We start from the raw sequence: 23,753 nt of genomic DNA on the forward strand, positions 1-23,753 counted from the left end.
TTTCAGGAAAGATAGGTGTGGTCGGTATATTATCAGTTGAACATGGTCTTCTAAAACCAGACTCTGTTGTGGATTTAGTTTCAAATTGATCTCCACTCAGTAAAATACTTAAACCTATGGTAGATTTTTGTTGCAAACAACGGCTTAGGTGAGATTTTTTTCTTTTTTTGTAGTTGTTCTCTGTTATGAGAAAGTAGAGATGTAAAGGAAAACAGGGATGTTTTATGTGTTAAAGCATCCCTAACTGTCATACCACCTGGTGGTTCCCCTGTCTGCCGCCTGCAGTTCCAGGCTTCTGAGGAGTGCCAGAAATCTGGATAGTCACATCCTCTTACGTGGTAGGAAGGAATACTTAAGTGTGTGTTTTATCTTGACACTTATCTGGAGTAAAACAAGGAATTTTTTTTCTTTTTTTTGTTTTGCTTGTTTGGTTTTATTTGAAGGAATAATGTCATTCTAGTAGTGATTCAAAGGCAATTGTTTTACATGTTTCCTGAAGCCATAGTTACAGGCGAATACTTTTCTTTTTATCTGAAGTGAGAATGTATGTATGTTGTAAGTGGTACCGGTACAATGAAGTGTTAGTTTGAACTGTTTCACTTGTTCTGATTTTCTGATGTCATTTAGCTTGTGCCTTAAGTACTTATGGAGCAGCTTTATTTTTTTTTTTTTTTTTTTTTTTTTGAGAAGGGTACTATTATACTTTTAGAGAAAAAGCATTGCAAGTATTAAGTGATTGTTAGTGTAGTGTCAGAGTATTAAGGCACAAAGGTCATTTTCCCTGTCCAGATATAACGGTTCTTTGTTCTGGTCAGTATTGTGCCATGGGTGGTGATACCACAATCCTCAGTGACTGTGAATCAAGTCAAGCAGAGAAAATACAACGTTGAAGAGACTGATAACTGCAATATCGCCATTCACAAACTGCCCTGAGATTCTGTTAATGGCATGACTGCAGCGTCAGGCTTCAGGTCTCTTGATGCGAGTCCTTCTGTTTCAAAACTCTCAGGGAAGAAGTATACCTATGAATACTGCCTAGCAGAGTTAATTTGTTCAGAGTTTTGAAAGTAGGGCAATTTTTCTAATCATGTTACTTGCAAGAGCTGTTCTGTTGTTGGTTTACCTTTCATATACAGGAGATTCTGCTTTTGAGAGGCAAAAAAGTTCTCCAGACTTTAAAAAGATCAGTTTTTATAACACAGATTTCTGATTGGGTTTACGTAGGGAGATGGCAAAAGGTAATGCTTTCAAAGTGGTAACTGAAAATTGTGGAGTAAACAAAAGCCTCATTCACTTTTTTTTTATGTTTGATAAAACAGTTTAGAAGGATTTCCTAGTAGAGTTATCTGGGTAGTAACAAATGATTAGGCTATTGTGATGTGCATATTAAGCTCTCTAGACTCCTGCGATTAAGCCTCAATCATTCAGGTGTAATCAGGATCTTGAAACTTTGATATTAGCTTTGATATTAGCCCTCTCATTGATTATAGGGGACAAGTATATTTATGAAGCTGATATTGAATGTCTGTAGGTGGCCTGACTTGTCATACACACAGCATCTATGTGCCTGTGAAGCATGTAGAGACTGCAGATGTGCAAGGGTCAACAGTTGCATATTATATTAAAAAGGACATGTCAATTACACGGCGTATTCCCTAGGTTTCAGTGAGTGAGTTTCATGTATAGATCATTATGCCAATTATCCTCCTTCCAGAGACAGGGAAGGCAAAGCACAGGGACATTGAGTTACCTGCCTGAAGTCACAAGAGAGTCCGCTGGCAGGAACTGACTCCACATCTCATAAATCTCTTGTCCATGTTGTGTCCACAGAACCACAATAAGACATTCGTATTGAATTATTTTCTTAAAAGCTCTGAAAGTGCTGCTCTGTTGTTATAGGCACTGTAGGCTTTCAGATGTTTTTAAGATTTATAATTGTCTGTATTCAGACAGAAAAGGGAAAACCCAGACCCCTCTTTTTGTTGCAGTGAAACAGGCATTCACACCCAGATGCTAAATCCCATCCCAAAGCAAATTTTACAGCTCAATTATTAACCCCTGGAAAAGAATTCATAATGGAAGTCCTGACAGTTCCTTAATTACGGTGATTCTAATAGAACCTGTAATAATAAGGTAGCACCCAGGTTTGAGCTGCTGTGTCAGCTGTCGAACCCAGGCTCACAAAAATCCCTTTGAGTGGAAATTCAGTGTAATGCCATTCAAGGGCAACTTGCATCTTCTGTTCTCAGTGAGCATTGGTGGCTAATGTATGAAATGGTGTTTTCCTATCATTATGGCTGCATGGCCTGCTGCTGAAAGTATGTCTTAACACATTTGCAGTTATCTCTGTGTCTTTGAAAGAAAAAAAACCATTTCATTCTTGGACTAGATAAAAGCCTGTGTTATTCTAGGCAATTGAGGAAGAATTAACAGTGTTAAAAATGAAGATGCTAATTGTTCTTTTTTGTTAAAAAGATCTTTAAGGCAAACTTTACTTTCAAGCACTGGTATTTCAGTAATTCATAGGTTATAGTGGCAAAGTCTTCATAGCAATACTTGCCCACACAGTGTGGAAGACTGGTATACCAGTGACCCAGTTTTTCAAGGTCTGTCCATTTTCCATTCTGCTGTGTCACGAGCTAAAGATTTTTCCAACTTGTTTGCTTTAGACTATAGAAAATAGTTAATGAAGCTGGACTTGGTGAGAGCAAGGGCCTTGAACTGGCATTGCATGTCCGGTGCTGAAAGTTCATCTGGGGAACAAATCCTTTCCCAGGTAAGCTGTTATCCAGAAGTGAGCACTGGGCTGCACTGATTACTGTAGGTAGACCACAGTTATTTTCAGTCTCTAGGAACAGCTGATACTTAGACTTTTTTTCTGGGTCATGAACACATTGCTAATACAATACCTGATAATGCCAAACCAGACATCTTAGCACGGATAATTAAGAATTAGGTTTGCTAGCACTTAAAAATGCATACATGAACAACTAACTCTTATATATGTGATTATTAACTATTACATTTCTTTGTTTCTAAAAATATTTCATTTTGGGTTAGTGATGAAACCTCTCTTGTCATTGTCCATCTAAGAATTGATCTAATCTGCAACAAGACTTTTGGAGTAGGAAAAAGATAGAAAGGATTGCTGCTAAAAACAAACATCTTCAGTGTGTGCCTATGATTTTTAAAACATACTTTCAACATGGGATGAAAAAATAACTTTTTAGAATCATTCTGTGTAGTAAATGAGGTATTTGAGATAAGTCATGATAGTGTTTATGTGTCTTCAAGGAGCTAATCTTAAAAACAACAGCTTTTCTGATGGCTGTTCAGCTAATCATATTGATCACTTCAGTGCTACTGAGACATAACACTGTGCTTCAAGCATTGAACCATGACATTATGAGAATACTTTGGGTAAATAGTCATGTATAAAATTAACTTCAGTTTTATTTTTGAAGTGATGTAGTTTCAGGAAAAATAAAGAAGTCTTCACCAATATTAAAAAAATCAGTTTTATTTGGTATTTATTAATTATAGAGGTTTAATTAGCGTTACTTCATTTGTAAAAAATTAGCAAAAACATATATATTTTTTTTTCCTGAAACTACGCAGTTAAATACTAACTGAAACATAGTTCAGTTTCTTTGGCTTTCTTAGAAATGGAAGGAGCAAGTTGTTTTTTGTAGGTGGATTCATAAACATGGCTGTAATGTCTAATAATGCAAAGTCTCTTTTCTTTTATGCTATAAATTAAGAGAAATGCCAGTATCTGGTTTTGATGCTACTGGATGTCCTCTCCTGCTAATGTTCATTTGGGGGGAAAAATGACTGGAAAATGCTTAATGAAGATTTAAGGCCTGAAGCCATAGGCTTACATTCTCATAGACAGCTGGTTCTTCAGATCAAGTCATTGAGAAACCCTCTGAAGAACGACCTCTGAAGTATCAGTAAGGTACCTCTGACTTGCAGCCATTTTTATGCTGTTCTAAAAGCCTGTGGGAAAACCGTGTTTTCCCCTGGAGTCTAACCTAGGAGCACTGTATGCAGTTCATTGTTACTAACCTAAATAACAGTACTGATTTTTAGTTGCTAAGGAGTGTGTGTGCCTGCACAGTTCAATTTGATAGCAGTCAGTCATTTCTAGTGCTTTGATACTGATATTACCAAAATTACAGTTGAGATAGAGACATGAAAGTAAAAGCTACGCTGTGCCCTACAACCACTTACTGACAACTGCTGTACAGTTTTCTGACTGTTTCTGTTTGTCATATATTGATGGTTGTGATACTGTGATGGGTGCTATTTAAAGTTTACTGATAAAACCAGCACCAAAGATGTTGCAGAAACCCACTTCTTTTGTCACTTAATCAGTAGACAAGCCATTGTGGTAATGTGGTGGGACAAAATTTCTTGTCCTTTCATGCTGGATCACAGAAAGAAAAATGCAAAAATAGGTTCCTTTCAATTTATTTTCAGTACTTCTAGCTGAAATATCTCAGTTATTTTAAAACATTCCTTTTGAGATGTCGATGGTGATCCATGAGGTTGGGAAGGTTCTTAATTTATGAAGCCAGTTTGGCTGTCGCATCTTACTTTTCAAACTTAGTGGGTTCAAATTCCAGATTATTTTCCCTTGCATTCTGTTCTGAGTTGCTTATTTTCTTTTGCTGATCTCTGATAAAGAAGGTGGCTGAAAAAAACCTAGAAGAAAAATAGCAAAGATTATTAATGTCCAGGTGACAAGGATATGTTCTTGCCCTTATCTCTTCTCTTCAATCCCCTTCACTACCTTTAGCCTCACTTTTTTCTGCTTTCCATGCTTCCAGTTTGGAACTGGGCTTTTTATCTTTTTGGTCTGTATTTTCTTCCCTTTGCTCTCTGCTGTGCTGAGATCCTGGTTCTAAAGAGATGGTGAGTCTTATTTTCAGCACTGGGTGGGTGGCAACGGGAATTTCTTTGATGGGGCAGATTGTGCATCTAGAGTCTGTTCTCTGGCTCTTGCACCAGTACAGGCTTTCCAGAGGGCTTGCTGCTAAATGTGATGCTCATCTCTGGTCTAGACAAAACCTTGTCACCTTTGATTCATTTACTGTCTGTTTTGCATTTGCTTCCCTGTATATCCAAACCTGAGTATTGGTTGAAGTCATGTTTAGAATATTTAGTACAAGCAATTGGAGAGCTTTTTGGCTATTGTCTTTTTCTTTTCAGAATCTGCGTGAGGTAGAGTGAGTGAGTTACCTCTAGTGAGTGCAGCTTGTCAGCATGTGTTTTAGATTCCGTCTGTGGAAGAACTGAATTTCTGCATGGCTCACCAGACCAAACTGCAGCCAAAGGATTTAACTGCAGCCAAAGGATTTGCTCTAAAGAAATACATGCTTTTAGTTCCTGAGGTCTTTGACTCAATCCCAAATATACTGACAGTCATAGCCACTGTTACACTAGCAAGTGCTGGTTTTGGGTCAAAAGATGTTGGTGTATTTTATTGTCTTCTATGTAATAGAAAGATCCAAACTATTGGATAATTAACATCTGTGTTTCAGATAGAGTTCAGTGTGCCTGAACTTGTAAAGTGTGGGCACAAAACAAAGCTGCTTCCGATTTTGAAGTAGAAGTGATATAATAACACATAAACCTTAAATGATGTGGGCAGATGGGCAAGCAAGGTATAATTGGATATAATTTGCCCTTCCTTGTATAAAGTGGTATGAGTTGCGCACTTTGTTATTGTATGTCCTGTTGCGCCTCAGGCAGTTCTGATTGTGAATTGTGGACTGTGTTTACAGATGTAGGACCCTTGTTGCTGAACCCTGCCAGGTTGATGTCGTTTCAGTTGATGTCCGATATTATCCTCTTGTGGCATGCCTGCGACCATCCTGTCTCGAGAGCGTTGTAGCTGTTCATGCCTTTGTGCCATTGCTGCACCTGGCATGTTCTGCTCAGATGTTTGTCAGTACAATAAATATTTCCTCCTTCCTCATAGTGGGGATGCATATATTCTCAGAAGTAGGGGCTGATTTGACTTTTTACTGACAGATTAATAATTTACAGCTTAATGAGTTACACTTTCCAATTGGCTTTTCCCATGCAATTTAAGGAGAGGGTATCAGAATAGGAACTTGTCTGAGGGTTTTTATTTCTGTGAAGTATTTCTCCCTCCCTCAAATAAAGAGACAAAATAGTTCATGTAGCCCAAAACAGAGCATCAGGGAATTGTTGCCAGCTTCTCTTCCAGTTATTGCCTTGGAAATAATTCCTATTTGGTATTGTGTTCCTGTACACCCCATTCCTAAATGGGGGAATGACTCAAGTAAGTATTCCTGGCCCACCTTACAAGCCTTCCCTTCTCTGATTCAACATTGCCTTTTACTTATGTCTGTCAACAGCAACCCTTGAAACTATTAAACAGTCTTAGTTGTGAAAAGATAGATTTTTATATAATGTCTTGTCTAAGTCTTTCACTTGATCTGCTTTACTTATTTCAGCACTCCTGTTCACAGCACTGAGATTTGGTAGTTTCATAATCTCTGCAGAAGGAGTATGAGCTGCTAATATTATGTTACACTGGTATCACCTGGACACACTCCGCATTGCCCTGAAATGTCAGTGTCTAAAGGGATTACTTTTGCTTTGCTACAGTGCCTTCTGTATATACTGCCTTTCCAAAAACTCAATGTGCTGCCTTTATATTAGTCTCAGCTTCAGAAGTTGCAGAGGGAAACCCAGGTTTGTGCTGTTTGGTCAGATCTGTCACTTCTGTTTCTGTCAGAACTTGTGGATTATAGCTGTCACTCTGGCTATTCACTTGTGAAGCTTTTGGAGGTCTTCTAGATGTTATGGGCTGAAGCTGGGGAGTCGTTTTGGAGCAGGTCCCTGAGCATAGTGCAGAAGAGTTCTCCTGGTGCAATGGACAGGTGTCAGGACCAGACCGGTAGCAGCCATGCAGGTGTGGGCCTTGTGCTGCCATCCCCAGCTTGAAAACTTTACACAATATAAAGTAGCTTGAAGAGAAGGCGGCCAGAGCAGGAGTTGCAGGAACAGAGAGGAATAAAAACATAAAATTGATTTCTTCTTTCAAACAACAGTTTATTCTTCCACAGCACCTTTTAGTGATTGCAGATGACGTGTATGCATTGGCTGATCAGAGGTAGGATTAGCACTCGATGATTTGCTATTGCCATGTAACTTCAGCTGGTCTGGATTAAAGCAATGGAGTTAGATGTATTACAAGTACAGATACATAAGTAACAGCTTAAAATCAGCTGCAGAAAGGCTGGTGTTAAGCTTCTGGATTTTTACCAGTATCTTGGTGTGGAAATTTCCCGCAATGCTTTATTTTTGTGGGCTGAAAGTTTTGCGTTGGGCCGTAATACACTATCTATAATACTCTATTATATTAAATAACTTTTAGTTACATTTTCAATACAACCTGAATTGCCTGTCCAACCATCTCTCCTATGTATCTTTAGGAATACTTTGATAGTTTGGTTCCACCTCTGTTTTTAGTAACCTTGTTCCTAAACCTCACTTTCCTTGTATGTTCCATTTAAAATTCCTGCGTATTTTGTTCCTCGTATTCTAATAGCCATCTTCCTGAGCAAAGTTTAAAGTCTGCATAGTTGGCTGCCTTCTCTGTTTCATGGGTGTGTCTGCCTTTTGTTTCTAACTTTCTTCAGATCCTCTGTATAAAAGGAGATTCTTAAAGTTGCAGTCACAATGGATAAAGATGAGACCATAACAGTTAATGTAACCTATCGGCCTGAATACTGCAAATATTTCCTTGCATACGGTTTCCTCAAATCAGATAGGAGCAAGTGCGTGAAAGTGCCACGTGCATTGCATGCCTATGAAGTATTTCTGTAAGAATGAAAATAACTTTAAGCAAGCATGCCAGCATTTGAGCTTTGACCTGCTAATGACTTCCTCATTCAATAAATTGTGGAACGCTGAATTCCTGTGCTTGGCAAATTCAGACTGCTAATCTGTCAAAGCTGAATAAGACGAAAATGTATCCTTTGTAATTCATTGCAAGAATGTAAGGAAAACAGAAGCGTTAGTAAAAGGAGCAGTAAGATGCTGGATATCCTTTTTGTCTGTTGAAAGTAGATGAAACATGGTAGGACTAATCCATAGCGTCCAACATGTCCACTTGCTTTTGTGTCAAATTAGATGATTCATCTGCTCAAATAAACACAGGGGTGTCTTGCATGCTGAAGAATGGGTGGTGGTAGAGGACTGGAGTAATAAGAGGTTCAAGTAAAAATGAAACAATTTACACTCATTTATACATTTCAAATTGGTTAGCACACACAAATTAGCAGGTTTTTGATGGGCATATTTTGGTCGTAGAGTTCAGTACAGACTTTCAGGACAGATCATAAGTCTGGTCCTGTCACCCAGAGACTTTTTAGAATTATCTTTGGTTTGATAAAAAAAAAAATTTTAAAAATACTTATTTTCTCTGGAGGTTAGCCTGCTGTTGTCAACTAATCCAGAGAGAGAGATGTTCTTTACTGCTATATTATTTGGTCTGTTGAGTGACTTTGGGTCCTAGCTGCGTATTCAGAAAGGAAAAAAATACAGATGTAGAGTGAACAGTTCAAACCAGGGCCATGCAAATATGTGCCCAAATCCTGATACCTAATGGTAGAGCAACTTGTATGTGGTTAGTGCAAATGATGAACAGTGCAAGTGCTTCTCAAGTTATGCTTTATTATCCAAATAAAGTGCTGTATTCCCTTAGTCAGCAGTTCCCGTTAAAATTGCACCATATGTTCTCAGCAAACAACAGATGTACAGTCTAACAATTAGCAACAGAACTTTCCCACTTGAGGGTTGCGGATAATACTAAAATTATTCATAATTAATTTGTGTTCCATTCGTAAGGCAGTTTTTCTTTGTGGTGCTGTTTGTCCCCACAGTTCGCTGTGCCTGTGTTTCAGAAGGGTTTGCCGCTTCAAGATTTTAGAGCTTTTCTATAGACATTGCATTAAATCTTTTCAATATCCTGAAAGGATTATCCATTTTAATGCTTGAGCGACTAGCTGACTTCCCCAAGATCACACAAGGCACCGTGGAGATGCAGGGGAACACCACAGGTGTCTTGAAGACTAATGTTTCTGCAAGGACAGCCGCAGCTGCAGGGTTGATGGGGAGCTGCCCAGGGGCATAGCATCTGTTAAATGACAGGGTACCACCTTGGAGGCAATACTGAAAGACATTGTCTCCTCAGTCTCTTTACCCCTCTTGAATACTATATATTTCATTAATAAAGGGAATTCCAGGTACTGGATGTTAACTCCAGTTTTCTCTGCTGATGGAAGCTGCTTGCTTCCTAATACCATTGAATACTGAGGAGATGGAAGGTAGGTATAAAGTTGTGTCAGAACAGGATGCAAGATAATGGGAACGTGGGATAAGGCCAGATTTCCACTGCAAGTTTTGATCGATCAGCTCAGCCTTGGAGTAGTCTGAAGAATATAATCTGAATTAAAAGTCCACTAGAATCAGCCTTGCTGTGGGAAGTGGAAAGGAATTGACTGGTTATAATAGGATAATTTTTTAAAATGTCAGTTAAAATTTTTCCTAGTCATGTTCCATAAATTTATCTAGTCGTGCTCTGCAAGAGGAATCTTGTATTGTTTGTTGTGAATAGTATGTTAGCCTTTATAGCCTCCTGAAAAATTGATTGGTTAACTTCCTTTTTCCAATTCATCCTTACAGTTCTATGGAAGAAATGTCTATTGTGTGTATAATGTGTAGAAATGTGTATAATGTTTCCTTCAGTGGAAAACTGATGATCTTACAACTTTCTTACATAGCCCTTTGCTAGAGATATATGTAGTCTTATGGGACTTCAGTTCTGAAGTTCTTGAAAATAGTACCAAAGCTGTAAGAAAAGGCAGACGACTTCCATTTTATTCAATATTTTTTTAACTATAAAAGCTCTTTTAGCAGTTTTTGTCAAGTGTGAAACTTGATCTATTCCCTACAAAGTGTTATTGTCTCTTTTCACAGTCCATTTATGGTGCGTTAGAAATCCGTGACTTGTTTCTTTTTTTTCTTTAATTCTGCTTAAGCTAATCAATAATTGTCAAATCTTTCCTTGCTAGTAATTTTGCAGGCTGTAGATGTTTGATTTCTATCCCTTATCTAATTGAGAACTAGTCAAGGCTGAATACTTATTTCTTTGTTATAAACAAAGTTATCAAGAGTGCAATAAATGGGAACAAATGGCATGTTTTTTCTCTGTGGACAAATTTTCAATAGATTTCTGTGTTGCATCTTCGATTATTTTGCCTTACTTGGCCACTGTGGTGTTCAAAGTGTCTTCTGAGGATACAACACAAAATCCTGTATCAGTTGTATTCGGGAGTGATATTTAAAAATTTCACACTCTTGACCATTGGATGTAAAATGTTATTGGAGTGCTTTTGGGCCATGGCCTGCACAGAAGAAGAGACAGCCCCTTTCTTGTTTGAAATAACTGTCTTTTAGTGGAGGTGTTCTCCCTCAAACCAACTGGAATGGATATATCTCAAAATACTCAGCACTGAAATTAGGATTATGATAAGAAAATGAGTATTAAAAAAAATGTTCCAGACTTCATCCTGATGCATTGCTTACTCTGAACTACTGAAGCACTGATGAAGGATTCAAATAACTGAACTTGAGGTGGAACCCAAAATCTTTATATATAATGAACTTGTAAATTAACAGCAATGATTCAGTCAGGGAAACAAGTTGCAGAAGCGTGTTGATATGGTAAAATTATTGCTTAAAAACCAAAATATGTTGCATATATATTTTTTTTTTCTGCAGAGCTACTGTGTCATATTGACAAAATCTGTCCAGAAGTCCTGTGCAGAGTAACTTGCCTCTGTATCTTTGAGCATTCATTTGATGTTACGTTTAGCTTGGAGCTGGTTACATATAAAACACTTACTGTTGGAGATGTCCCCGTGCACGGGGACAGCATTGTTCGCTGCATCCCCTGCAATGTCCTGGTCCTCCCTCCCCGAGCCTTGCTGGAGCTGTGGATGTATGGTCAAGCAGACAAATGTGTCTCTTCCTCTTCCAAGTCTTCCCACATTTTCTTCTCTTGTCTCTGGAGAATGACCTCCTACAGGTAGCAGTGGTGCGGGTGCCTCAGGTACCTCTTCATCAAGTCAGGATTTTCCTTTAGTTGACAGATCGGCTCATAGTTCTTGCAGGAGCAATCACCCTGGCAGCATGTCCCTGGAGAAGCTGAGGGTGTCTGACCCATCTCCTGGAAACAAGAGGGCAGAGAGCACCATGAAAGGGGCAGGGGTCTCAGAGGGCTGAGACCTCTCTGGCTGGGCTTGGCTCTCCTGGCAAAACTCAGGCCTGGCTGGGCTGCCCCAGGCAGCAGGTTGTGCGAAGATGACCTGAGGCAGGCTCTGTCTTGCTCCTCTTGTGGGTCAGCCTGCCCTCGTTTCCTCCTCCGTGGCAGAGACCCGCCTCTGCATCCTCAGGGCGTGCAAAGGGCTGGGGAAGAGGTAGAGGACCTTTGGTGCCTGCCCAGGCTTTCTTCTTCACATGGGCTGTTAGTCCTTGTCCTATGCATTATTGGCCCAAGGCCTTGGCGGGTCCTGGCTCTCAGTGACCTGGCACCATCCCACCTGCCTGACCCCCATCACTCACCTCTCTTGTGCATCTCTTGGCTCTTCAGCAAATGCAGCATACAAACAAAACCCTGCTGAGTAGCAGGCACAGGGCTGAGCAGGTCAAACAGGCCACCTTCAGGGACCCCAGGGTTATACCCATCCGGGCAGAGGAGGATTGAAGCTGCTCCACTGGGCAGGGCCGGTAGGAGCACTGGTTCCCTGTGCCAGTGCCTGGCTGCTCCAGGTCCTGGGGAGGCACATCCCATATGACTGTGGCCCAGGCGGTACGGCTGGAAAAGCTGAGGCTGCCAGGGAAGAGAGAGGCCACGCAGAGAGTGAGGACCAGGGAGAGCCCCAGGCTGAGCATTGTGCTGCTCCCTGATGAGCTGCAATCTCTGCACAGTCTGTCGCCATCACCTCAAGCTGAGCTCATCTAGTCACCAGCAGCGCCAGTGTCTGTGCAATGAGAGGGTGATGGCATAAGCTGTCAACCCACCACGTTGCTACCAAATGCCCTGTGATGTTGCAAGGCCTTTGCCTGGCACCCAGTAGGCAGAAGGTTGAGGCAAGGACAGAGGGTCCGAGCATCTGGATATCTCAGCCTGCTGCCCTGTCTCCCCACTGGGGGAGTCGGCCTGAGCCCTAGGGGCTTTGGGCAGTGCTCCCAAGTACTCAGGAAGGAGGAGCTGTGCCAGGGCAGGGGCATTGCCTGGGCACTTGCATGTGGTTTTGCTGCCCCCCAGCAACGCTTCAGGGCTGCCCTCACCTCCACAGGCCGCCCTCTGCACGCCTCCAGGCTGGGCCTTGGGCTCTGCTGCTGAGGGCTGTGGGTCCCACACTGGGCCTTGACCCGGCCAGCACGGCCCTGGCTTGGCCCATGTGCTATGCCTTTTGGGGTGTCCCAGGACTCCCTGTGTGCCTTTCTATAGACCTGAGCAGCCCCTGTATGCATTTTGGCAGGTGAATGCAGGCCTTGTCTGAACTTTGCTTGTGGCCCAGGGGCCTCTGTGTGTCTCTCGGAGCACCCCAGGGTGGTCCTTCCCTTTTCCTGGTGCCCTAGGATCCTCCAAGTGCCTTCTGGTGCAACCCAGCCACTTGCCTGTGCCTTTTGGTGCATCCTGATGTAATATGTACAGTAATATAACAAAAGTTTAATTTGAAGAAGTAGTGAATAAAATAATTCCCATGATCGTATTTGCGGTTGTTGTTGTAAAAATGTTGTATGTGTCTGTTTTGCTTGACTTTTGTTGTGAAGAACTTGGAGAGTTCTGAGTCAAGGATGAGGTAGAGCATACAAGCAGTCAGCTAGAGTCTTGACATGAGAAAAGCCATGTCCTGCCCCATTGCTCTAAGACAGAGAAAAATCTAAGAGAGAAATTGAGACCTGACCATAGGGATCTGAGAGAATATATATTTAATATTGTAGCATGGTGAAGAATTGCATGTTTTGTGTTTTTGGCGTGTATGTAACAAAGGGAAAGTAACTTGTGAGAATGTGGGCTGCTGTTAGTTGACTTTTCTGGAGCTAAAACTATTTTTCAGCTAGCCGTCTCTTCTAAAATAGTTCGTGATTGGATCAAAAGAACAGACTGAAAGAAAAACCATGATAATATTTTACAGAATGGCCTTTGGCCCATAGCCAGAAAATGTTGCAACCCTGGACATACTTATTAGAGCAGTAAGGAGGTTAAGAGGTAATACAGAGTGCAGTCTCTGCCATGCTTGACAGGAATTTGGGACTAAAGCAGAGTTGTTAATTTTATTGATGTTGTTATGGGAAAAGTAATACAGGAATAGTATAATTTTCAGTGTGTGATGGAAGTTAAAGGACTCTATCCACTTTCCAGCTAGGCTAAAGACAGAAAGAAGGAGACAAAGTAAGATACATGATCTTTCAAAAACATGCATCAAAAATTTAAATTTCATATATGTAAAGCAACTACAAAGGTTTGTGGGTTTTTTTGTTGTTGTTGATTTGATAATTGGGCATTAACTAGGAAGCAACACAGGCAATTAAAGGCTTTAAAAGTATGTCTGAAGGGACACTTTTGGAATCCCTCAGTGACTGTGGTCTGCACAGAAGATTTAGTAGGGAATGGCAAAAGTCAGTGAGAGGAAGAAACAGGGGAAATTCAGTGATATTCCACTGACTCGAGGTACTCAGTGAATGCAGATAGGAAGATAAAGACCAAAAGGTGTGCTAACCAACAGATATCTCCTGTATTTTGTTAAGCCTTTTGGTTGACTATAAGAAGAACGAAGAAATCCTGATCTGAATTATAAGTGGTGAGAAGAAAACCTAATGTAACATGAAAGAAGAGGTTGTGGCTAACTAAAAAAGATTACAAAATATCTGTGTTATCCTTAGAGTCAAGGCAGAGGAGAAGGAAGACCAATTTCTACTGACTTCCATCAGCAGTCTATGTGGTATGTAATTCTTGTTTGTAAGACTAACTTAGAACAACAATAGAAAACTTCATACTGTGACAAAATAACCGTAGTTTGTAAACCATTATTTTAATTTCATCTTGCACCTTTGTTTGTTAAGTTCAGATATCTGGTTTGTATTTGAGTTGTAAGCCCATTAAAGCATAGACCATATTTTCTTAAATATAGGTGTATCGTGTACCATAGGGTGCCTGAGACAGGACCTGCAGGCACTGATCTAATCCAAATAATAAATGGCTTCTGAAATAATAAGCTCTTTTTTTTTTTTTCTTCTTTTAGTTCTAGATACTTTTGTCACAAATTGCAGAAGAAAAACTATCTTGAAGCTTCTTTTAGCAGCATTTTTCTTTTTAAGAAAAGACTTCATTTCCATTCAGTATTTTGCTTTACTAGGTCACACTGTCTGGTCCCTGTCAGATGCTGGAGGATTATTACCTCGTTTCTTCGTCATCTCCTGCACGTGGTATGTGTGAGACTTGCCTTTGTGACATACGCTCTTGACAGAAGAAAATGCGTGAGACTTGCTCTTGCCATCCTATGTCATCACTGAGCAGCATAAAGGCATTGAATGTAACACTGTGAAATTATCTCATGAAATTTATGTAGCTTTTTGCTACAGCCTATGTTAACAGTAGTCAGATATAGTAGATTTTTAAAAGTACTCATTGTCCCTCTGCACAGAATTGTGATTTTTTTCAAAAAATCTCAGTAAGACTGACTAGTTAAGACTGCTGTGCATCAGATGTTTTTGAGTACCTCATCCAAGCTGGCAGATGGCACAGTGATGTCACTAGTTCAATTTCTTGGTAATACTTCTAGAAGTTCTAGAAATTTCATACAAAATACATCCTGCTCTGCTAAAGGAGAGAGGTTGGTTTGCTTGCTCTGAAGTTGGCAGTTTGCTGTCTGGCAACAGAGCTGCTTTTCATTACTTCCAAACATTTCCCCTCTGTGGACTGTAGCTCCTTCTCTCCATGTCATTTTGTTAGCATTGTTTTTACAGTGTGCAAAGAGAGTCTGCAAGTAGGATGCTTGCTTAAATGTGTGATTTTTCAAGTGCAAAGTAACTGCTTATTGTCTAACACATGCAATTGACAGTTAGGACTAATGAGAGCTACTAGGCTAAGTATTAATATACTCACCATCCTGGTGAGACTTCTAGACAGTGTGTGCTTGCTCCTGATTCATGCTATCCATGTCTTGGTTATGCCATCTGTGCATATCCCCGCAAGAATAACAAGTTAGGTGTACTACACCAGAACTTAGAAGGTTGCTTCAAAGTTTCAAGATAAGGTTGCTTAATCTGACTGCCACTGTTGGAATTCAGCTGACGTTATTCTTCTGAATCTTGGTTGCAGTTTACATCTTCTAACAGAACATTCCCTGTTTATGTGTTTAATAAGTAGTAGAGCATTTGGTTAGATAATTTGGTCTCTTTTCTGAAGAAGAATAATCAAAGAACACATTCCATTTCTGGAAAACAAATTCATGAAAATACAAGGAGAGCTGCAAATATGCAAAGAGATTCACTGTTGAGGAAGTATGCTCATTTCTGGTATTAACATGAGTTCTTATTCGCAGAAGCTGGTAATTACAGCAGCTTAAGTGTCCCCATTCTGGCTTTTAACTTACTAGTTTGTGTCAGTTTGAAAACTTCATTATGTAAGAAACAAAAAGATCAAGGAGTACATGAAAATTACAATATATGGAGATCAGTAGATGTTTTTGTATTCAGATGTAAATGTGCTGTGTTTTGGGAATACATTCAGATGTTGTGCTACGGCGTAGGAGGCCCTGGTTCAGCAGCCGTGTTAAGCAGTTGTTCTAAAGAGACGATGTTTAACTTCCTAGTGTGCAGAGTCTGAATCATGTCGCTGGCTTATTTTCATTTTTACATTGCTCCATAAGGGACTTTTCAAGAGCTACATGTCTCAAAATCAGTTTTGGGGCACCTGGAGTTTGACACAAGCATACAGTCTTTTGCATTGTAGAGTTATTCTTGCAGGCTTTGTGCAGCTGACAGGTTTTAGATGCCTTTCCACACTTTGCAGCTCTGGGAACTGGGCAGAATTACAGAATAGTTTGGGTTGGAAGGGACCTTTAAAGATCATCTGGTTCAACCCCCCTGCCATGGGCGGGGACATCTTTCACTATATCAGGTTGCTCAAAGCCCAGTCCAACCAGCCTTGAACACTTCCGATGATGGGGCATCCATCCACAGCTTCTCTGGGCAACTTGTTCCAGTGTCTCACTACCCTCATCATAAAAAATTTCTTCCTTATGTCCAGTCTAAACCTACCCTCTTTCAGTTTAAAACTGTTGCCCCTTGTCCTGTCACTACAAGCCCTGGTGGAAAGTCTCTCTCTGTCTTTCTAATAAGTCCCCTTTAAGTATTGAAAGGCTGCAATAAGTTCTCCCTGGAGCCTTCTCTTCTCAAGGCTGAACAACCCCAAATCTCTCATAGGAGGGGTGTTCAGCCTGCTGATCATTTCTGTGGCCCTCCTCTGTCCAGTGTTCCATCCACCAGTATCCCCAAGTCCTTCTCCTCAGGGCTGCCCTTAATCCATTCATCCCCCAGTCTGTGTTGATATTGGGGATTGCCCTGACCCATGTGCGGGACCTTGCACTTGGCCTTGTTGAACTTCATGAAGTTTGCATGGGCCCACTCCTGAAGCCTGTCAAGGTCCCTCTGGATGGCATCCCTTCCCTCTAGTATATCAGCTGCACTGCTCTGCTTGGTGTCATCCGCAGACTTGCTGAGGGTGCACTCAATCCCACTATGTTGTTGATGAAGATATTAAATAGCATTGGTCCCAGTACGGACCCTTGAGGGCCATGACTCATTACTGGTATCCACCTGGACATTGACCCATTGACTGTAATGAATCAGTTGCTGGCTTCTTTTTCAGGTGCAGCAAGGCTTTCTGACTGACATTTTCCACTTTGAATCAGATACATCTAAGCAGAATAAGCTAAAATTATTGAATATGTAAAAGCAAGCCCTTATAATGGGAAGGACCAGCCTTTGTAATACAAGCTGCAATAGGAGTAATATTTACTGCTGGGAGTGTGAGTTTTGTTATCTGATCACTTGAAGGCCATGGAGAAAGGATGGGTAATAACTGCTTTTGCAACAGCTGAGAGACTGTATGTTTGTATTCACAACACGCTTCCTGATATCTGTAGGCCACTTTGAAAGTATGGAAGCACTATTGCTATTTAATATTGTAGAGCTTGGGTGTGATGGAGTAAGGCACGAATAGACGGTATCATGAGCTAAAACTTAAAGCTGTCCAAAACTTTCAACTGTGGGCTTGTAGTTACTCAGCTGTGAGTGCTTATGTTGTAAATGAGGTCATACCACTTAATTTTCTGAATTTTCTCTCCTGTTTACTAATATCTCCCTCCCCAAACTTTCTTCAGACTCACCAGTGCTACTAAAGCAGCGAAAATATGCTTGTGTAAAATGAACAATGTGCAAAACTACTTATCTCAAAAGAGCGTAACTAAATCAGCAAAACCTCAGATCTGTATAGAGTCAGAGCGATATACAAATGTTGGTATCTCATAAGTATATAGGCAGAAATGGAGTAATGTATGCTTCTGAATAATTTTTTTACCTGAAATTATTAACCTTTAAATAATTAGTGTGCAAACTGTTTACTTATTAGTAGTGATTGAAGCAATTGGGAAATACCCAGGCTTGTTTTTTGACACCTCTTTTATGCATTCAAAACTGTGTTTAAAAAACTCAGGAAGGCATGGAGATCTGCTGTCTTTAGCTGTCTTTTAATCGGAGTTTTGTGTTCACAGACAAGTGTGTGAAATCTGCTTCTATGTCTCTGATTTTTGGAACTGAGAACCATATGGTATCTTGGTTTTGCATTTCTTAGATCTTCTTAATTGTGCCTGCATAGCAATTAGGCTTGTGCATAAGTTTAAGAAAATAATATATTCATGTGTTCTTACTGTATAAAATATACTGAGAATTTGTTTCAGCTTTTACAATAACCCTAAAAAGCTTTCAGAATAGGGCAATTTGGTTTACAGTTACTATACAGTTAATTTTACCCTTTAAAGTTTGTTCTACTATTCTGTCTTTTATTATGAAATGGCAAGACACAGGATGCCCAGCTCATCCAGTGAAGGGGGTCTAAATTATGTCCTTGTACACTGATCCAGCAAAGCACTCGGCATTGTGCTCATGGCCCATTGAAGTCAATGGGACCACTCATGTTTTGAAAGTTAAGTGTGTGCTTTTAAGTGTTTTACTGAATAGGGATGAGATTATTCTCATTCTTAAAGTCAAGCATGTGCTTAAGTGCTTGGCAGAATTGAATTAGCATCTATGAGTTAGCACAAGAAAAATCAAACCTTGTAGCACGCTTGTTCAGAAGGTCCTTTTTGTAAGTTCCAGTTGAGTTTGACTGGCTCTGAGAGAATGTCATTAAGCAATCAGTAAACTCTCCTGTGCGATATCTTTCAATGGAATAAACAAACAAAAAAAAAGGATGACTTTAGGACTCTTCCTTGTTCGAACATGGTTTTATCACCAAACTTCTCTTTTTTTTTTTTCCATCTTTGTGTCTTTTATTAACCTTTTTTTTTTTTTTTATTTTGCATTTTCCAGCTGCTTTTTAACTGTCTGTTCTAGACACTTATCTTCTCTCTAGGTTAAGAGGAGAGTTGAATTTCTTCCCTGAGTTTCTGAGCAGTTCTGTATTTCAATAGGCATCTCTCCTGTTAGGATACTGCCTTACCTGTTCTCTGTATTCCTCTGCCTTGAGATAGGTCTCCAGACAGCCCACTCTGAATTCACATAAGAGATTATTTCTGTCATCATTTCTCTGTTGCTGTTGGCATCCTTGCTAACCAATTTGCTGTCTGTTTATTTGCTGAACTTTTTTTTTATATGTTGAAAATCGTTGGAGGCAAAATGTGGACTACAGATCTGTGTTTCTTAGATGTGAGGGAACATGTTGTAAAGAAATAGCAATTTGTCTTCCTACCAAACTTGTAGGCATGATGTAGTCATCTCTGCTCTCTGTCATCCCAACCAGGAGGCAGAGTACAAATGGATTGGACCCTGCTAAGAAATTAATGTTTTGATTGGACTTCCAAGACTGACTTAAAACACTAGCTTTTATAAAAATGCCTTCGCAAGTGTTTCTGATCTTTCAGAAAATAAGACTAGCTTTGAGAGTTACATTTGATGATAAAGAGGAGCAAATTATACCAACTTGGACATAATGATGGAGTCTGATTAAGGACCCTTGAGAACTGTACAGCTTTGTTTTGGTTAACAGTGACAAGGCACGCCGGAGACATCCAGGAACGTACAGTAAAAGTGTTACCTGATAAGATTAACTGTCACCTGCTCTGATCAGTTTTGGGGATAATTGTTCAAAACTGTTGAAAATGGTGGTGGAGGGAGGTTCAGGTAACAGGTGATTGCCTTGGTTATGGGAGGCAATACGGTAACGGAATAAACTTTAGAACAAAAGGCAGTTTTAAAAGATTATTAATTGAATATCTTAACTGAAAGAACTGTTTTCACCCATTTTGGGCCTATGTGTACACTTTCTTGTTTCTCAGACAACCTGAATGAAACAAACTTGGTCGTTTGTTCATAGCAGGCACCATACAGCTTTCCTTTTTCAGGAAACACTCTCCCTTAATGTAATCAGTATTTCTCCTTGCCCGTGATTCTTCCCAAAGGGTTGCTTTTCACCGCTCCCCATCTCCTTCACCTTGCTACAACATCTTTTGTATTAATGGGGGTGCCTGGGAGAAGTATTTGTTTGGGAATCAGATGTAGTATTTGACCTCAGTACCGACCTGAGTGTGAAACCTGATTTTGACAGTAACTGTGGACAGGTCACTTCCCGCACCCCCCCCCCCCCCCCCCCGGCCCCAAATACAGTGCTGACTATTAGAATTGTCTTGAGTTTGTAAGGCGTTATATTGATGTGAATAATTTTAGCGAAGATTTATGTGAAAAAGTTGTAGAAAATTAATTTGACAAATTATTTTGCTTACTTTGTAATTAATAAAATCCTCCTAAATAATGTTAGGTATCATCTACATAAATTTATTTGGCTGTTTCTAAAATATGAATTCTAACATGAAGTTAAAATATCTATTAGGTAAAAAAATTCCTGGTATAATAGATCACAATTCTCTAATAATGCAGCAATACTTTTCTGCAGCCTTCCGTCTAGTTGTCTCAAGCTGCCTTTACAGGGACAACTACAATGCCTGAGTATGAGCCACATGTTAGATGAGAGGGATAGGTTCTCACGTGAGAACCTTTGTGACTACAAGCTGTGAATTTCCAGAGAGTTGGGTTCCTAAATCCAGAGGAAAGCAAATGAGATTAGGTGTTTATTTTTCTAGGACTCCTATGAACTTCCATGCTGTTTTTTTTCTGGTTAGGCAGCTCTGAGTTTGCAAACTGGTTGCTTTTTCCCCTTTCTGTGCTTGCTTTGTGGGCTTCAGTTTTATGCTTAGACCTTCCTAACCTTCAGTTTTCAAAACAAAATGACCGTCTTTACTCTGTATGTGTAAACTTGGTGTATGTGGTTCTGGGCGTTACTGCTATGCCACCTGATTTTCCTTAAGTGTGCTATACTCGTTGCCACAGAAATGTGAGCCACTGTGTTTTAATGTTTGATTAATAACTCGCAATCAGAATTTGAGTATATGAATATATTCAGTTGTCTTGAGTTTTCTTCTCTTTTGTTGTTTTTGTTAGTAAGAAGATAGATTGAAATGACCCTAATAAATCTAATCTAGAAATAATTTTAATTTCAATACAGCAAAAGGGGAATTGGCTGAGTTTTTGCTAAGATTTATGGACGTCTTAAGTAGAATGTGATAAGTATTATGATTTATTTCTAAATGTAGTATGATTGATTCCTAAAAATGTATTCTTATAAGTGGTGTCCAGTGGAGTACATTAACATATAAAGAAACTAAAGCAATTAGTTTGCAATTAAAATAATAAAATTACACAATATTGGGGACGGTGATTATGAATGTACTTAATATTCAGCCCCACGAGGCACGCATCTTGTGTGTGGTAAAACCTGCAGGGAGCAAGAATCATGTGGTTCCCTTTCATTAGAGTTTAGTAAGTTGTGAGAACCTTGCCTGGAACAGTCAGTCTGAGGATTATCAGTTCATTTTGCACCACCAGACTTCTTTCAAGGCACGAGTTGGGAATTGTTCTCTTCTGCTGAGCTTAGGGGAATTTGGAAAAGAGCATTCTTGCTCCTGTTGCTGGTAATGATACATTATTTTGTGGTAACATAGTCAACAGCTGCTACAGTGATGTACTACAATTACCTTACTATTAATCAAAGACCAATCTGTAAATTAGTCTGCTTAATATTAGGCAAAGCTTTCATGGTTTGCTTTCATGAATACTATTAGCCACATTGATCAATTATATCTTATTTTAAAAATCCTTTCACTTATCTGGATCCCCTGGAAGAGTTCTTATTGCCCAGTCCTTTTCACTGTGAGGATGTAAGGTGGACCATGGGTCCCTCCGTCTCAGTGCTCTGTTTTCAACAGCAGCTCTAAGTAGACGCTTAGGGAGAAGTAGGAATGGAGCACAGGTGTATGGATCTTCAGAACTGCATGATTAATTTGTTAGGGTTTTATCAATTTTCATTATAATCCATTAAGGGATTCTGTACTTGGTCAGCATAAAAAAAAAAAGATGCGAACAAAATCCTGCTTCCATCCACTTAAACTGGGAGCCTAGGTACTAGGAGTGATCAGATCATATATGTGCAAGTGTTGCTTTTGCAAGAGTTAAAGAAGAATTACAGATGGGGTGACTGAGGCTTATAAGGATGAAAGGCCAAATGGTTTAAATCAGCAATGATTCACTTCAGTGGTGCCCCATGAATTTACAACAGATGAGGATTTGGTCCGTTTTAATGCAGTTAAGGTCACACGTTCAGCCAGCGACAGAGGTAATAAATGACCCCAGCCCGTGTTGTCATTGTGGTTGCCATATACACAGCAGAAGCAGACAGCACTTGAGACTGAAAAGCAGCAAGACTGGGAAACGTGCAGGAAGCTTTAGCATAAAAAATAAATTGCTGATGACATTGAAGTTGTGATTCTGGAAGATAAGGGGAATAGACGTGGGAGAGCACGAACAAAGACTCGCAGTTCTGCTGGGACTGCGTAGTGCCGAGACAGTTATGAGATGGTTGCTTGAAGTGAGCAAGAAGTACGCATTTTTAATACCTTGAAAGACAGATTTTAGAAGGAGCACATTCAAGCCCAACTTGAATTCACTACTGACTGCGCAAGTCAGCTGTATTGTGCTTTAGAAACACTTAAGACGTCTTGTGAGCCAGCAGAATATTTTAGTGAAGTTGTTTGGGGTTTTTTGTGGGGGAGCTGATAGAGATGCTTTGAATGCTTATGGGAGTTGTAGCCAATATTGGTGCTTTGCTTCGTGCTACCGACAAATTTTATGCAGTGACCAGTGCACCATGGGTACAGAGCTAGGGCCGTGTTATTCCTGGTATTTTCCTCGTGAGAATACCAGCCGGCTTGCACAGCGGTGATCTGTTCTACTTGAATTCCAGAGCAAACGGCTGGCAAGGAGTCTCTCCCTCTCTTAATGTCCTGGGCTGAGGCAAATGCTAGATCTGCTGTTTTCCGATGTGCAAATGAGCCAGTGCTCTAGTGGGCACCTTACACCTATTTTTCCTGCATGAACTAAAAAAAAAATCCTTGATTCTTTCTAGGTTGCTTTTCCTTTCAGTTAAAATAAAATACAGCTGAAAGCCAAATTGCTGTCTATGAATGAACATATCCCATGTTTATGACTAGATCCTTGTATTTAGTGTGAAGTTCACACATAATTATTTTCCTTAAAATCTTAGTTGAGCAAGATTTTCTGCTATCTTTAAGCATCATAAAAAGGCTGCCATGTGCATCATGAGTGGGGGTGAGAGGAGAGAAAGATGTGAGGGAAGCAGCATGCCATTTGATCTTGCTGAATCCTACCCAGTCACCAGACTGCCATCTTTCTGTCCACCAAAGATGTCTCCACATTAGTCAATGTCTTTTTGTCCCGTTATGGTACAATTTCCACGTGCACTCAGGGACCTGTGTAAGTCCACTTTGCTTGTTAAAAGTGAATAATTCATTGCTTACAAACACATTTGGGAAAGGTAATTAGGGCAGTGGATGCCATGACATTTGAATGACAAAGCAAGCATATACTCTTTGGTACTTCTATTTCCAGGTTATTATTTATACTTGTAACTGTTTCTAATTAAACTATAAGTATTGTGAATACCAGATGTTGTAAGAAATGCATTGTACACTTCTCCAGAATCCAGGTAGGTGATATAGGGGAAAGATAGGTTTTTTCCTCTGCCAAAAAACCAACAGAACACACCACACCAAAACCCAGTCACATGAATGTGACTGCTGCTTCACTGTGGTGCGATCCTTGCCTTGTTTCTGACCTGTTGGTGTCTCATTGTTGGAGAGGTGAAACTTCGTTGTTTATCTTCTTCACACAGTCAACTTTTTGCCAGTAGATGATCCTAGCTCTTACTGAAGAGTAACTGGCTGCTGGGTGTGTGGAAAGACTACCAGTAAGATTGGTTCACTTCTGTCCCAATATTTGGTGTGTTG

General features: G+C 40.1%; 1 protein-coding gene across 5 annotated transcripts in view; it reads left to right on the forward strand.

Moving 5' to 3' along the window:
- The window catches only part of CCSER1 (coiled-coil serine rich protein 1), a 711,885-nt gene that overhangs the window by 41,623 nt on the left and 646,509 nt on the right, over nucleotides 1-23,753 (forward strand). The window contains exons 1-2 of one of the 5 annotated variants that reach the window (XM_087737606.1): nucleotides 14,017-14,057; nucleotides 14,472-14,541. The exons of the other annotated variants lie outside the window; for them this stretch is intronic. The gene's annotated coding sequence lies outside the window, so the exon portion shown is untranslated. Of the gene's footprint in view, nucleotides 1-14,016; nucleotides 14,058-14,471; nucleotides 14,542-23,753 lie in introns of those variants that run through there. 5 annotated transcript variants of the gene reach the window in all.

This window comes from Nipponia nippon, unplaced genomic scaffold, assembly GCF_047370975.1.
Source record: "Nipponia nippon isolate SJK-2023a ecotype South Korea unplaced genomic scaffold, ASM4737097v1 scaffold_6, whole genome shotgun sequence".
In the NCBI taxonomy this organism is placed as follows: domain Eukaryota; kingdom Metazoa; phylum Chordata; class Aves; order Pelecaniformes; family Threskiornithidae; genus Nipponia; species Nipponia nippon.